This window comes from Symphalangus syndactylus, chromosome 15, assembly GCF_028878055.3.
Source record: "Symphalangus syndactylus isolate Jambi chromosome 15, NHGRI_mSymSyn1-v2.1_pri, whole genome shotgun sequence".
NCBI classification, from domain to species: Eukaryota; Metazoa; Chordata; class Mammalia; order Primates; family Hylobatidae; genus Symphalangus; species Symphalangus syndactylus.
In genome coordinates, this window is record NC_072437.2 from 36,814,527 (window position 1) to 36,829,407 (window position 14,881).

A 14,881-nucleotide genomic window follows, 5' to 3' on the forward strand; every position below is an offset into this window, starting at 1 on the left:
TGGTCTCGATCTCCTGACCTCGTGATCCGCCCGCCTCGGCCTCCCAAAGTGCTGGGATTACAAGCGTGAGCCACCGCGCCCGGCCTTTTTTTTTGGATTTTTAACCGACAAATGCAAGAGAGATTTACATCAGATTTTAATTATTTGTCATTTAACATTTTGAACTTAAACCTGTTTTGGTTTTGGACATTTTTATCTCCATGAGGTGTCTCAATATACAGCATGACTATACGAATGACATTTTTGCAAAACTGTTGATGTTAATGTCCTTTGGTCTTACTTGCAGAAGGTTATTACAGGCCATAGTGGACGATAATAATTTGAGGAGGGAATAATAATTCTGGGAGAATTTTCAATCTTCAGTAATATGCAATTTTGGAGTAGATTTAATTAATTCAATCTTCTGACTCATACAGAGATCTCTAGCATGAAAATCCACACTGTCTACCATAAGATTCTGTTTCTTCCTTTGTTTATTACCCCATCAATTTCTCCAACTCATATGAAGAAATTAACTACCATGTTGGGAGAAGGGATAATAGCCCTTGACTCACGTTTCTGAAAACAGCTAATTCAGAAACACACCTGGGCATAGGAAGTTCAATCAATTATTTTATCCTTCCTCCAACTAAATCAAAAGAAAACATTGAATTGTATTTTTTTTGCAGACTCTGCATTTCCCATTAATGGGGTATCCCTGTGTAGACTGTTAGTATGATTAGGGAGATCTCAGGCTCATTTGACATTTATAAAACTGTGTCTTCTGGTCTAGTTTTACCAGTCATAGAAATGATCTCTTGGTGTTTTATCTGCAGAATCTGCTATTTTACTTCTCAATTTATTCATAACTTGAATAAGGAAGAGGAAAGTTATTTAATGGCTTCTTAGGTAAAGACATATATAATGTGAGCTTTAGGTAATCATGTAAATCTTCTATCTTGAGACATAATCTTTAGGCTGGTAGTTCTTTTTTTTTTTTTTTTTTTTTTTGAGACGGAGTCTCGCTCTGTCGCCCAGGCTAGAGTGCAGTGGCGCAATCTCGGCTCACTGCAAGCTCCGCCTCCCGGGTTCACGCCATTCTCCTGCCTCAGCCTCTCCGAGTAGCTGGGACTACAGGCGCCCGCCACCGCGCCCGGCTAATTTTTTGTATTTTTAGTAGAGACGGGGTTTCACTGTGGTCTCGATCTCCTGACCTCGTGATCCGCCCGCCTCGGCCTCCCAAAGTGCTGGGATTACAAGCGTGAGCCACCGCGCCCGGCCTAGGCTGGTAGTTCTGATTTATGTTTTACTTGCCATTTGCTCTCTTCTGTGCTCTAACTGCATTTCTATAAGTATTTATGGGACACCGTCTACACAGATGTCTCATAAACAGCTCAACCTTAATACTTTTAAAATTAAATTCATTCTTTAATGTTTATCATCCTCTATTCCCTGTCTTGCTCATAATCTTCAAAGCATCTAATCAGAGGTTATGAAGACATTGAGATCTATTGGAACTAGGGCTATTACAAGCATATTCTGTCATAGACCTAACAGCTGTTAGAATTTCAAGACATGCAAATTCACAATCCAAGTATGATAGGCTGATGTAAAATTATTTAGTAATGAATAAGTTTGAGGAGGTTTTCTTATCACTGAACACCTTCCTCTACCCCTTCTTATTAGAATGAGTACCAAGCAAAAGAGGAGTCTATTATTTCATTTGAGATGTACTTCAAAACCTCATCTTAAGAAGCTAACATTGTCGGTAGGGAATGATGTTAAGGGCCAAATGCAGGAGTTTCAAAGGGAGCAGAGTTGTGGAGGATGAGGTGAATGATACAGACACTTTATATTGGGTAGAGAAGTGGAAAAAGCAAAAATATACTCCTTATCACGTGAAAAAGTCTAGGTTTAGCAGAGACATGCATGTACCCTATGTTATTGCCTTACAATGGCCTAACATGTGAATGATCAAAATATATTCAATTAAGTAATAAGAGTGAAATATTCGGGGTCATAACTTCCCTTCCACTTAAAAGAAATTTAAATGGAATTTTTTTCTATAATATACCAATATTTGACTTACTTCCTCAAAGGAATAAGACCTCTACCAGCTAGCCAATCTAAAATGCTGAGTTGTGTATATGCAGAGAACCATAGGTAGAAGGTTCTCCAATTTACTTGAGAACCTCTCCAGTGAGGAAAGCTAGATAATATTCTGCTTCAAGTGTCTTTCATTTATCTTTCCTAAATGTATATTTCTCATTTCCTAGAATTAATGTTACTCTCTTGAAGTGGTTCTCTCATTCCAGATCTCACAGTAGACTCAGTGTTAAAGGTTAGCATTGTTAGAACTTGATCTACTCTCAACAAATTCATATTTTTTTTCCTTTGGCTTCCAAAAGGCCATTTAGGTTTCAAGTTTCCTCTGTTTTCCACAAAAGTCCAAATAAATTAATGATAATGCCAACTAGCTCTGAAGATTTTTTTCATTATACTACAATTAAATAAACATGCTTGAAAAGCAAATTTGGACCAGTATTTTTCTGATGAGCATATATTTTGTGGTAACCAATAATCTGAGTTAGGTAAATAATTATGGCAAAAATATATATCTCTCACGGAAGTTGCATGAAGGGTCTACCTATGTCACACTGGTTTTACAAGTTGAGCATTTCAAATCTAAAAATCCCAAATCTGAAATGCTCCAAAATTTAAAACGTTTTATGCACTGATATAATGCCCAAAAGAAATGCTTATTGGAGTATTTCAGATTTTAGATTTTCAAAAATGGGATGCTCAGCCAGCCTTGTGTAATGCAAATATTCAAAAATCTGAAAAAATCAGAAATCTGAAACACTTTTTGGTTCAAGTGTTTTTGATAATTGATACTAAATCTGTAATATATTCTGGGCCAATTTAAATTTGAGGATGCCACCTTCTATATCTTCTCTATGTCTCTCAACTTTTAATGACATTGCTAGAAGGTCAGGACTGCCTGTACAGTTAAAGTCACATCTTTGCTGGAACACTTCAAAACATCCAGATCAAAAAAAAAAATACAATCTTTTTTTTCTGAGTTTTTTTCAGGAAAGGGGCAGAAAGGTAGGGAACTGATTAGCAGATTTGAAGCTCCTTGGTGAAATAATATAAGTTTTCTATAACAATTCATTGGAAATTTTCTTGTGAGCATTATATATTTATATTCTAGTTCCTATCATCAATGCTCCTAAAACCATCAACCAAATACTCATATAATGAACTAATAATAGTGATTAGACACTCTTCTTTTACTTATTGACAGAGTTAGCTAAATACATAATGGAATTATTTAGGTTTGTTTTTGGTTTTACAATTTGAACATTTAATTAATCTTTGAATAATATACAGAAGAAAAAGAAGGACCCAAATTCCATCCCACTGCCATCTGGCTTGAGAGGATAAATGTCACATGAAATTGGCATATTCTTGCTTAAGATAAATTTCTACCCTTTTGTAAATTCTAAACCATGTTGTCTTCATAAGCACAGAGGGAAGAATGATCTTCAAAATGTATTTTTAGAACAGAAAATGCCAGACTAGATAAATCACCAGTGTTATACCAAATGACATAGTCTATCTTCCCAAGTAACAGGGTAATAGGTGAAATTTTAATGTTCTCACTGAGGGAAATGAGCAAATGCTACATAGCCAGCCTAAAGTGTTTGTTATTCTAGAAGGATGAGTCAGAATATTAATGGAACAAAACTCACATAAAGGTGATTTTTATAATTATTTGATGTTCCCAAAGTTGTATTTTATTTATATCTTTTGAAACATTTTATATTATAATTCAGAATATGTTGTTAAATTAATTATGTAATTATATTTTTAGAATTTCATCCAAACATTTCTGTGTGTGATTCTGTAATACCATAGCCTAAGCATGGAAGTATAATAAAAATTCTAAATCAGTAATATCTACCTTTTTATTAATATGTATTTTTATTTCCCATATTAATCTATATTTTTATCAATGTATTTTATAGAGAAGATTGCATAGCTCTTTCAAAAACTGGATTTAAAAGAATAACGGATTAAAAAGTACAATCCACTGACAGTAGAATAATTACAACAATATAAGGATTTATGGACATATATATACACAGAAAAGAAAATCACATATAAGACAGGTTTACAGAAGTCTCTTGCTATCTCTTATCACTCAGAGGTAAACACTGTTTAAGTATAATGTATGCCTTAATATGTTTATATAATATAGGTAAATAATATCTATAGAATATATTCACATATGCACACAGTATAAATATATGTATACAAAAATTATAACATACTGTATTTTTTCTCAACAGTTAGCATATCTTGAATTTCTTTTTTCTTATTAGTATCCGTAGAATGTTTTCATTATTTTTACTGGTCTTAAAATTTCATTTATTATTTCATCATCATTTGTTAAGTAGGGAATTACATATAATTAATATTATTTTCTTGATATGTATCCATTTACATATTTAAATGTAAAGGGTAAAAAGTAAAGATGGCCAAAGGTTAGTGAAATGTAGCACAAAGTGCATGCATGAAATGATGGAGATTGTGCTAGGTTATTCCCCTATTTGTAGTGTTCATTGCCTTCAAAGAAAAACAAAGAAGGAGTGAAGCTGTTATTTTATTGTTCTTTTATTGGCTAAAATATAGCTGTCAGACATAAAACTTTCCACAATAGACACTTTGGTTTCAGGTAGTTTAAAACTCTATATCGTCAATAAACAAAAGTACTTTTTTGACAAGAGAGAAAATATAGAGGAGAGGAGATAATGGATAAAAGAGTCAGAAAGAAGATAAATAGTTATGCTTACAATGAGGATTGAACTTTAAAAGTCCTAAGGACTAAGAATACATCACACTGATACTTTTGATCATTTTCTCAGGATCTTCTACCACACTTTGTCTTCTAGGTTGTCTCCAAACAGCCATAATTTCTGTCTAATTCAGTCCTATTGTCAGCATCCCCATCACTTTCCTTCCTTCATTTATCTTTTGATTCCAAAAAGAATATTGAAAGGCGCTGTTAGACTCTCAGAAGCATTTCAGAGTGTTCAATATCTTCCCTAATACTACATTTTTGTTCGTAAGAAAAATGGAAATTGGAAACATCAAATAAAAAATTGCAGTTTTCTTGCTAATTCTTCACTGAAAATGAACAGAGTTACATCTTTCACTTGCACATTTAATCAATAATTATACTGGTTTAGAGGAAAGAGTATTGGAATTTTGAGTGTATTTATACACAGAAATTTGTGTCCATCTATTCTTCAATGTGAAGTGTCCAACGCATTCACAGGGTCGGTTGTTAGCATAGACATTGCTGATGCTTGGTCTGTATTTCTGACAATGGCTCATGGAAAAAGGGATGGGTAACTGATCTGAGCTAAGACAATCAGATTCTGTATTCTAGCAACTTGGAAATTAGGTAGATGAACAATAAGTGAGCTTCTGCATGTGACTGAAACTCTGTTGGTTTTTAGCAAATTGTTCTTTCCTTCCAAAGAAAATTTACTTGTAATAAATCACAATTTTAGTTAGCTCCAAATGGAGTAAACAAACAAACAAACAAACAAACAAAAGACAGAAAAGAAAAAGAAAGCAAAATAGTGTTACAGACAACAAAACTCAGCATTCTGACATCTGATTCATGGCAAAACGCTAGTTACCTCCCACCTTACACATCATTCTCTCACACATTCACAAACACACAGAATTCATTATTAATTCCTTTCTTATAGGAGGCCTTAAAATCCCCTGGGCCAAAGAAATTATCAAAATTAGAAACATATTATGCAGCCAGGTTGGCAGTCCAAGGGATTCAAATAATTGGTCTGGATACTTGATGTCATCATGCACGTTATTAACCATTTAAAACAGGAAATATTAGGTCTTGCACCATTGACCAAGGTACTATATATTTTTTTCTCTACATACTTTTGATTCTGAACAGAAGCTAAATTTAGGGTATCGTTTAATGATTATTTTGGGATTATTGGGAGTGGTCCATATTCAGCAGAATACAAATGTCATACTTGTATAAAAATTAGAATACACCAATGGAAATCTGGAATTCACCTTAGCATAACAGACAAAGGAGAGTGACTTCATATTATGGCCCACGAATGTAATAGCTTGATCAGATTTTGTGTTCCCTCCCAAAAGAGGAAGGAATGCTTCTGACATTTGACTTGAGATAGTGATATTTTGATAAAATATTTTATTATTGGAATTGCATATTTGCGAAATGAGAATGTGTACACTGAGCAATAAAGAGATGTAATATCATGAAAACTTAGTCCTATCTTCTGGGAATGGTGCTGTCCACATAGGGAAGTGTTTCTTCAGCATCACTCTTCATACTGCATGCCTTTCATGCCTTTACTATCTGATGACAGAATGACTGAATGAGAAATGCACCTGATCTAATGCTGAGACAGTCAAATTTGGGAATTTGAAATGCGATTTACCAGAGAGCAACTTGGGCTTATCACATGGTAAGTAGGAGGGGGGAGGGACAGCATTAGGAGATATACCTAATGCTAAATGACAAGTTAATGGGTGCAGCAAAACAACACGGCACATGGATACATATGTAACAAACCTGCACATTGTGCACGTGTACCCTAAAACCTAAAGTATAATAATAATAAAAAAAGGAACTAAAATACAAATACACACATTAAAGAAGGTAAGGATGTTTATCCAAATGGGAATCCAAAGGCAGAAAAAACTATCCAAATAAGGGAAAACCTTAAGCAAACTGCCATCAAAATTTTAGTGAGAAATGTAGCTTTTGTATCTGTCTGTCTATATGGAGATATATAATTATATATGAGCCTCTATCTATCTATCATCTATCTATATCTATCTATCTATCTATCTATCTATCTATCATCTATCTATCTATCTATCTATCATCTATCTATCATCTATATCTACCTATGTATCTATCTATCATCTATCTATCTATCATCTATCTATCTATCTATCATCATCTATCATCTATCTATCCTCTTGGCAGCTGTGTGTGTTAGGCTGTTCTTGTGATGCTATAAAGAAATACCTGAGATTGAGTAATTTATACAGAAAAGAGGTTTAGTTGGATTGTTGTTCTGCAGGCTTTACAGGAAGCACAGCGCTGGAATCTACTCGGATGCCTAAGGAAACTTACAATCATGGTGGAAGGCAAAGGGGGACCAGGCATATCACATGGAGAGACCAGGAGAAAATGGTGTGGGAGAAGTGTCACACACTTTAAACAACCAGATGTCATGACTAACTCACTCACTGTCTCAAGGACAGCACAAAGGGGATGGTGCTAAACCATTCATAATTCACCCCCATGAGCCAATCACCTTCTAACAGGACCCATCTCCAACACTGGACATTACATTTTAACATGGGATATGGAGGGGACATCCAAACTAGATCACTCCATAATTCCTGGGCCTGGTCTATTTAATATCTCTGGTTCTATTATTATTCATGACTCCCAGTATAACAGTAAGTGATTTTTTTTTTCTAAAGCTGCCTTATTTTCTCATTTTCCAATTGAGCAAGTCATAACAAATTTTCTTTGGTTTCCTCAATTGTGATATAGGTATAAAAATAACTAGTATATACTTTTTTTTTACAACACAGGAGATAACATGTAAAGACACCTCACAATTTATAACAGTTTGTGTTTATAACGCAATTTATTTCAGTTTATGTAACAACTGATTAAATATTTAAAAATCATATAGTAAGTTTTGAGTTATACATCTTACCATGACATATATATTTACTAACATATAAATAAATATTGGATTAATTTGAGAGGACCAGTAAGTGTGGCATAATAAAAGCCTAACCATAAATATGACTATGATTACAATTTATTTTAGAAAATGAAAACAGAAAAACTAAAAAGTAGGAAATACTGTGATTAGGAGACCAGTATCTGGCATATGATCTTTTTAATTTTTTTTTTTAAGTTCAAATTTGGTGACATTGAGCATGTAGGTCATTTACTTTTTTTAAGTTTCCATTTTTTGGTCTGTAGAATATGGATAAAGTTGAATCTACCTCATAGGACACAAGTTTAAGTGAGAATATGTACACAAAGCCTTTAACCAGTTTCTTAGTGAAGTCCTCAATAACTGTATTCAGAATAGAAATATGTGACATTCCCACTACACTTGCTATCATCATGATGCATCCTAGCTTTGAGACCATCTGCCACAAGATCATGACACACAGCAACATAGATTAGGTAGTGTCTTTTTTGCCAAGTCAGCAGTTCTATAATCATTTACTCCGCAACTAGCATGAGTCAGACCCAGCCACTATGAAGCACTGGTATTTCCATATAAGTCAAATTGTTGATCCCCACCTGGCTCAGTTGGCTAAGAAAGACAGTTAAATAACAAACTAACAATAAAGAATGTATTTTTCCCTTCCCTGTGTTGAATATAGCTCTCATATTCTGTTGTTGTATGTATATCCAAGCTCTTATCAGATTGTATTATTTTTATTTTCCCTCTTTCCCTGATCTCTATATTTGTGAGACCAGGAACCATATACTTTTTCCTTATAGTCTCAAATACTTGGCCATCATGCAATATAGAGGAATTTAAAAAATGAAATCAAATAATTTATATAAGTAAACAAAAATAATTTAAATAATTATATGTATATTAATCAAATAAAGTCAGAAGATATAAACATATCAAAGTTGCAATATATTAAAACAATGAAAAGCAGTACATCTTCAAAGAGTTTTTCTGCTAATAAATTCTCAACTGTAATTTACAACATGAATCTAGTAACTTTTCTGTTTTAATACAACGAAAAATATATTTAGAGCTTTCCCTTAATAAAATAACTTCAACAAATTTATCTTTCTTCCTTTAGAGTACCATCTTTAAAATAATCTCTGTGGTCATTTACTGACCAGAGTGAGTTGTCTGTGTTAGGTTTTTATGCCTCATCAGAGAAATGGACCTAGAGTGCTTTTCTCTACTATATCTATGAAGATCAATGACCTTTCCCTAGAAGCTCTTAGCTGATTTACACAGAGCAGAAAGAAACAAAAATCCTCTTTCTGACTGTAGAACTTAAGTGAGCAAGCATTTGAGCTCCAAAGACAGGTCAAACACTGCTGTCACCCGAGATTATCAAGATAAAATACTTCAGTCTCTGTCTGTGGAGGGAAAAATCTAATGTCTATTATCTCCTAGAGGAATTAATAAACAAAAAAATAACAAATCATTTTTAAAAACCACCCTATGAGGCCAGGCACAGTGGCTCATGCCTGTAATCCCAGCACTATGGGAGGCTGAGGATGGTGGATCACCTGAGGTCAGGGGTTCAAGACCAGCCTGGCCAACGCAGTGAAACATAGTGAAACATTCTCTACTAAAAATACAAAAAATTAGCTGAGAGTGGTGGCACGTACCTGTAATCCCAGCTACTCGGGAGGCTGAGGCAAGAGAATCACTTGAACCTGGGAGGCAGAGGTTGCAGTGAACCGAGATCATGCCGTTGCACTCCAGACCGGGGTACAAGAGTGAAACTCCATCTCAAAAACAAAAAACAAAAAACAAAAAAAACCTGATGAAAGAACATGTATATTCTGAGTTATCTTCTTACAGCTGCTTCTGTAATAAAAGAATCATCACACCCCTACAGAATTCCACTTGCATGCCCATCCCTAAAAGGTCGTTATGTGCAGCCATCAACTTATATATTTTGCTTAACGTTAAATATCAATTATGCTTTGAATCATTTTTCATATAATTATTGTTACCTGAGATGATTTAGTTCTAATTCCTCCCTACAAAGTCCTATTCAGTCCATAATATCCCTGATGTATTTTATTGTTCTTATAAAAACATAAATCCAAATAATTCTACCATCAACAATTTTTCAAGCAAGTGTGTTCAAAGCCTATATTGGAACTCTTCAAATATATCTGTTCTCAATGCAATGGTAACATTTAAGATCATGGACTTTCATATAGAACTGTTAGCTTATGTGTACATTCTAGGTTGAGGAAAGAGACTGGGAACATAGTGGACAAACAGAGACTTGAAATAAAAAGAAATGGAATCTCTCATGGGGTGTATGGCAAAGATAGATAACTAATGGAACGCTTAAGGTCTCTGCACCTTTATACAGAGTAGGATTGTTGGTGAGCAGCTGCTACCTATTTCCATTCATGAGAGACCAGCTCTGGTGAATGGAAATGTAAAGTTAAAGTGATGTGGGTTGCAGTGTTCCTTCCTCATACTCTTTCACCTCTCCTTGAGGCATTAAAGCCCACATGTTAGAGATGATGATATCATAAGTTGGAAGAAGCCTGGATTCCTGAATCACTCCTTGGAGGCCAGCCATGAGCTGCCCAATCGAGTACAAGTGAAAGGAACTCTTTATAAGACAGAAATAAACTTTTATTTTATTAAGCCACTGGGATTTTTCACGTGTTTGTTATAAATCCTGCTTTAGTTGCCCTAACTAAGGTAATGGTAAAGGAGAAGATATGATTTTAGTCAATTGACAGGCAGGGACTAGAAGTAATGAGAATCTTACTTTGCTCTGCTCTTTATTCCTCTTTTTACACATCACACCAGGTGTGTCCAATATTTTGGCTTCCCTGGGCCACATTGGAAGAATAATTGACTTGGGCCACATACAAAATACACTAACACTAATGATAGCTGATGAGCCAAAAATAAAAATAAACTCTCCCCTCCCAAAAAAACTTCCTAATGTTTTGAGAAAGTTTATGAGTTTGTGTTGAGCCCAATTCAAAGCCATCCAGGGCCTCGTGCTTTAAACTGTTTCTATGTTTTGCCCTTATTACCTCCTCTAAAACTTGACGCTCAGGAGAGCTGGATAGGATGGGAGTATGGAACAGGATGGTTGTAAGAGGACAAGAAAAGAGAAGATAAAAGAATAATCCCTTCTTTTCACCTTTCCTCATCTTTCTAACATTTAGTATGGGAAGCAAGAGTAAGAAGGAATAAGGGTGAAGGCCTGTGTTTCGTGTGATGAAAAATAGCAATAAAATAGGTTTTTCCCCTATTTCTTTCTCCTTTCATATTTGGCTCTGTAGTTACAGACCAGAATTAAAACTGCAATTTTAAATGTGTCCAGAGAAGAATCAAGCAACATAAGGGTTTTCCTATGGCTCTGATTTTTAGTGGGTGAGAAAACACTGCTACAGGGTATTGCAGTATTAAAGATATGCAAGTACTAATAAAGGCATACTCGCAGGTACTGTTCATGATGACTGCTTATCCTAACACTGGGAAGTCTTCAATATTTTCTTAAAATTGGAAGGGCTTCAAAATAGCTGACTAGAGGCATATGGTATTTCCCTCCTCCTCAAAGAACCAACAGAATGAGTAGATAATTACACTTTAAATAGGTCATCTAAGAAAGAACACTGGAATTCACCAGAGAAGTGACAGGAAACACCTAGGGCAAATAAGAAGAGAGAGTCAGAATAGCCTACTAAACTGGGATTGGCTAGTACCCCAGATAAGCTCCGTGGTTTGGGAAAAAGGTAAGCGAGAGACCCCCGGCAATCCTCATACCTCTGAGGGACTCCCGCAATCCTACCCATGGGAGAGTCTCTTACCCTTGCATACCCTGAGATTAACATAAAGAGCTTCCTGGAAACAGCATGACAGCTCTGCTCCAGAGGGGGGGCTCAAGATGAGTCCCACACACCCCTTGAGTCCTAAGCAGCTGTAGCAAGGCACCATTTTTGAGAGACCAGCCCCCATCAGACTGCATCCCACGCTGGAGCCCAACACTGCCTGCATCTTTGCATCCCTGGAGCCCTATTGATAAATTCCACTGGCAGCCACTGCTGCTGCCACCAGGGCCAAAGTACAAGCCATTAGCAGTAACTCCACCACCCCCAGCAGTGGGGCTGCAGCTCATCCTCTGCCATCGCCACCACAGCATTCCACCAGGTGCCTGGGAATCAACTCACCCCTACCTACAACAGCCCACACCCGGAGGTACCACCAGGGGGCCTGAGGACAGACAGGCCTGCCAAACCCAGCTTCACTCCTTACCCTTTCCTACTGCCGGAAAAAGTGCCTGGGTGCCTCGGGCTCACACAGCCCCATCCACTAATGTTGGCACCAAAGCACTCTTCCTGGGAGCCTGAGGTCGGGCCAACTCAATCTGCCACAACCAGCATAGTTGTGCAGACCTGGGGAATGTCTCACCTACCCCATCGCTGTCACTGTCAACACCAGCATGAACTGCTTGGGAGTCAGAACTGTGTCTCACCACTGCTACTGCTGTTACTTATGCCATACCTGTTGCTGAGAGTCCTGAATACCTGTCCACCTGCCCAGCCCACCACTGCCACTCTCAGCACCTGAGCAAGCTTCACGAAGGCCCATGCATTGGCTCACCTGGACCTGGTAACCCTGGTGCCAGCTATACTTAAATCATATAAAAGACCTTAAGTCAAAAACAGTAAAAAGGGACAAACAAGGTCATTATATAATGATAAAGAGATAAATTTAGCAAGAGGATATAACAATTTTAAACATGCGTGCACCCAAAACTGGGGTATCAGATAACACAAAACAAATATTATTAGATCTAAAGAGAGAGACTGCAATATATTAATAGTTTGGGACGTTAACACCCTACTCTCAGCTTCAGACAGATCATCTAGACAGAAAATAAACAAAGAAATATAGGATCTAAATATCGAATAGCACTTTAGGTAAAATGGACCTAACAGACAGCTACCGAACATTTCATTCAGCAAGTACACATTCTTCTCATAAGCATATGGAATATTTTCCAGAAGAGACCATATGTTAGGACACAAAACAAAGCTCAACAAATTTTAAAAATCTGAAATCATATCAAGTATCTTCTCTGACCACAATATAATAAAACTAGAGATCAATAACGAGAACTGTGGAAACAGTACAAATACATGGGAAATACTCAGCATACTCCTGACAACCATTGTGTCATGAAATAAGTTAAGGAGGACATTAAAAACAAAATTTGAAGGTTGGATGCAGTGGCTCACCCTTGTAATCCCAGAACATTTGGAGGCAGACAGGGGTGGATTGCTTGAGCCCGTGAGTTCAAGACCAGCCTGGGGAACATGGCAAAACCCTGTCCTACAAAAATACAGAAATTAGCCAGGCACGGCAGCACATGCCTGCAGCCCCAGCTACTTGGGAGGCTGAGGCAGGAGAATTGCTTGAGCTTTGGAGGTGAGGTTGCAGTGAGCTGAGATCATATCATTGAACTCTCCAGCCTGGGTGACAGTGCAAGACTGTCAAAAAATAAAATAAAATAAAACAAACAAAATCAAAACAAAACATATGAAAAACCTACGAAATTCAGCAAAAGCAGACCTAAGAGGAAAGTTTATTGGAGTAAACACCTACATCAAATAATATTCCAAATAAACAATCTATTGATGTACCTGAAGGAAATGAAAAAGCAAGAACAAACCAAATCCAAAATGAGTAGAAGAAATATAAAGATCAGAGAAGAACTAAACAAAATAGAGACTTAAAAAATACAAAGAATTCACTAAGTGAAAAGTTGGTTTTCTGAAAAGATTAAAAAATAAATTATGAATTGCTAGCTAGACTAACCCAGTAAAAAAGACAGAAAACCCGAGTTACAATCAGAAATGAAAAAGGAGACATTACAACTGATACCAAAGAAATACAAAAGATTATCAGAACAACTATAAGCTAGCAAACTGGAAAACCTAGAGAAAATAAATAAACTCACAGGCACATACACCTACAAAGATTGAATCAGGAAGACATAGAAAACCTGAACAGACCAGGCCGGGTGTGGTGGCTCACACCTGTAATCCCAGCACTTTAGGAGACCGAGGCAGGCGGATCATCCAAGGTCGGGAGTTCGAGACCAGCCTGACCAACATGGTGAAACCCCATCTCTACTAAAAATACAAAAATCAGCTGGGCGTGGTGGCGCATGCCTGTAATCCCAGCTACTCGGGAGGCTGAGGCAGGAGAATCCCTAGAACCCGGGAGGCGGAGGTTCCGGTGAGCTGAGATCGTGCCACTGCACTCTAGCCTGGGCAACAAGAGCGAAACTCCATCTCAAAAAAGAAAAGACAAGAAAAGAAAAGAAGAAAAGAAAAGAAAAGAAAAGAAAAGAAAAGAAAAGAAAAGAAAAGAAAAGAAAAGAAAAGTAAAGAAAAGAAAGAAAAGAAAAGAAAAGAAAAGAAAAGAAAAGAAAGGCAAACCTGAACAGACCAATAATAAGTCATGAGATTACCTGACTTCAAAATATATTACAAGGTTACAGCAACGAAAAAGAATGGTATTCGTATAAAAACAGACAAAAACCAGTGGAACAGATGAGGGAACCTAGAAATAAATCCATCAATCTACAACCAATCAATTTTCAACAAAGGTGCCAAGACTATACATTGGGGAAAGGGCATCGTCTTCTATAAATGATACTGGGAAAATTGGATAATCATATTCAGGAGAATGAAACTGGACCTCTATCTCTTACCTTATACAAAAGTTAATTCAAGATTAATGAAAGACTTATATATAACACTCAAAGCTATAAAACTACTAGAAAAAAAAAAACACAGGGTAAATGCCTTCAGACCTTGGTCTAGGCAAAAATTTTATGGCTAAGTCCTTAAAAGCCCAAGAAATAAAAACAAAAATAAACAAATCAGACTTCATTAAATTAAAAATCTTCTACACAGCAAAGGGAACAATGAACAGAGCAAAGAGACAACTTGTTGAATGGGAGGGAATATTTGCAAACTATTCATTCAACAAGGCACTAATGTCAGGAATATAGAAGGAGCTCAAAC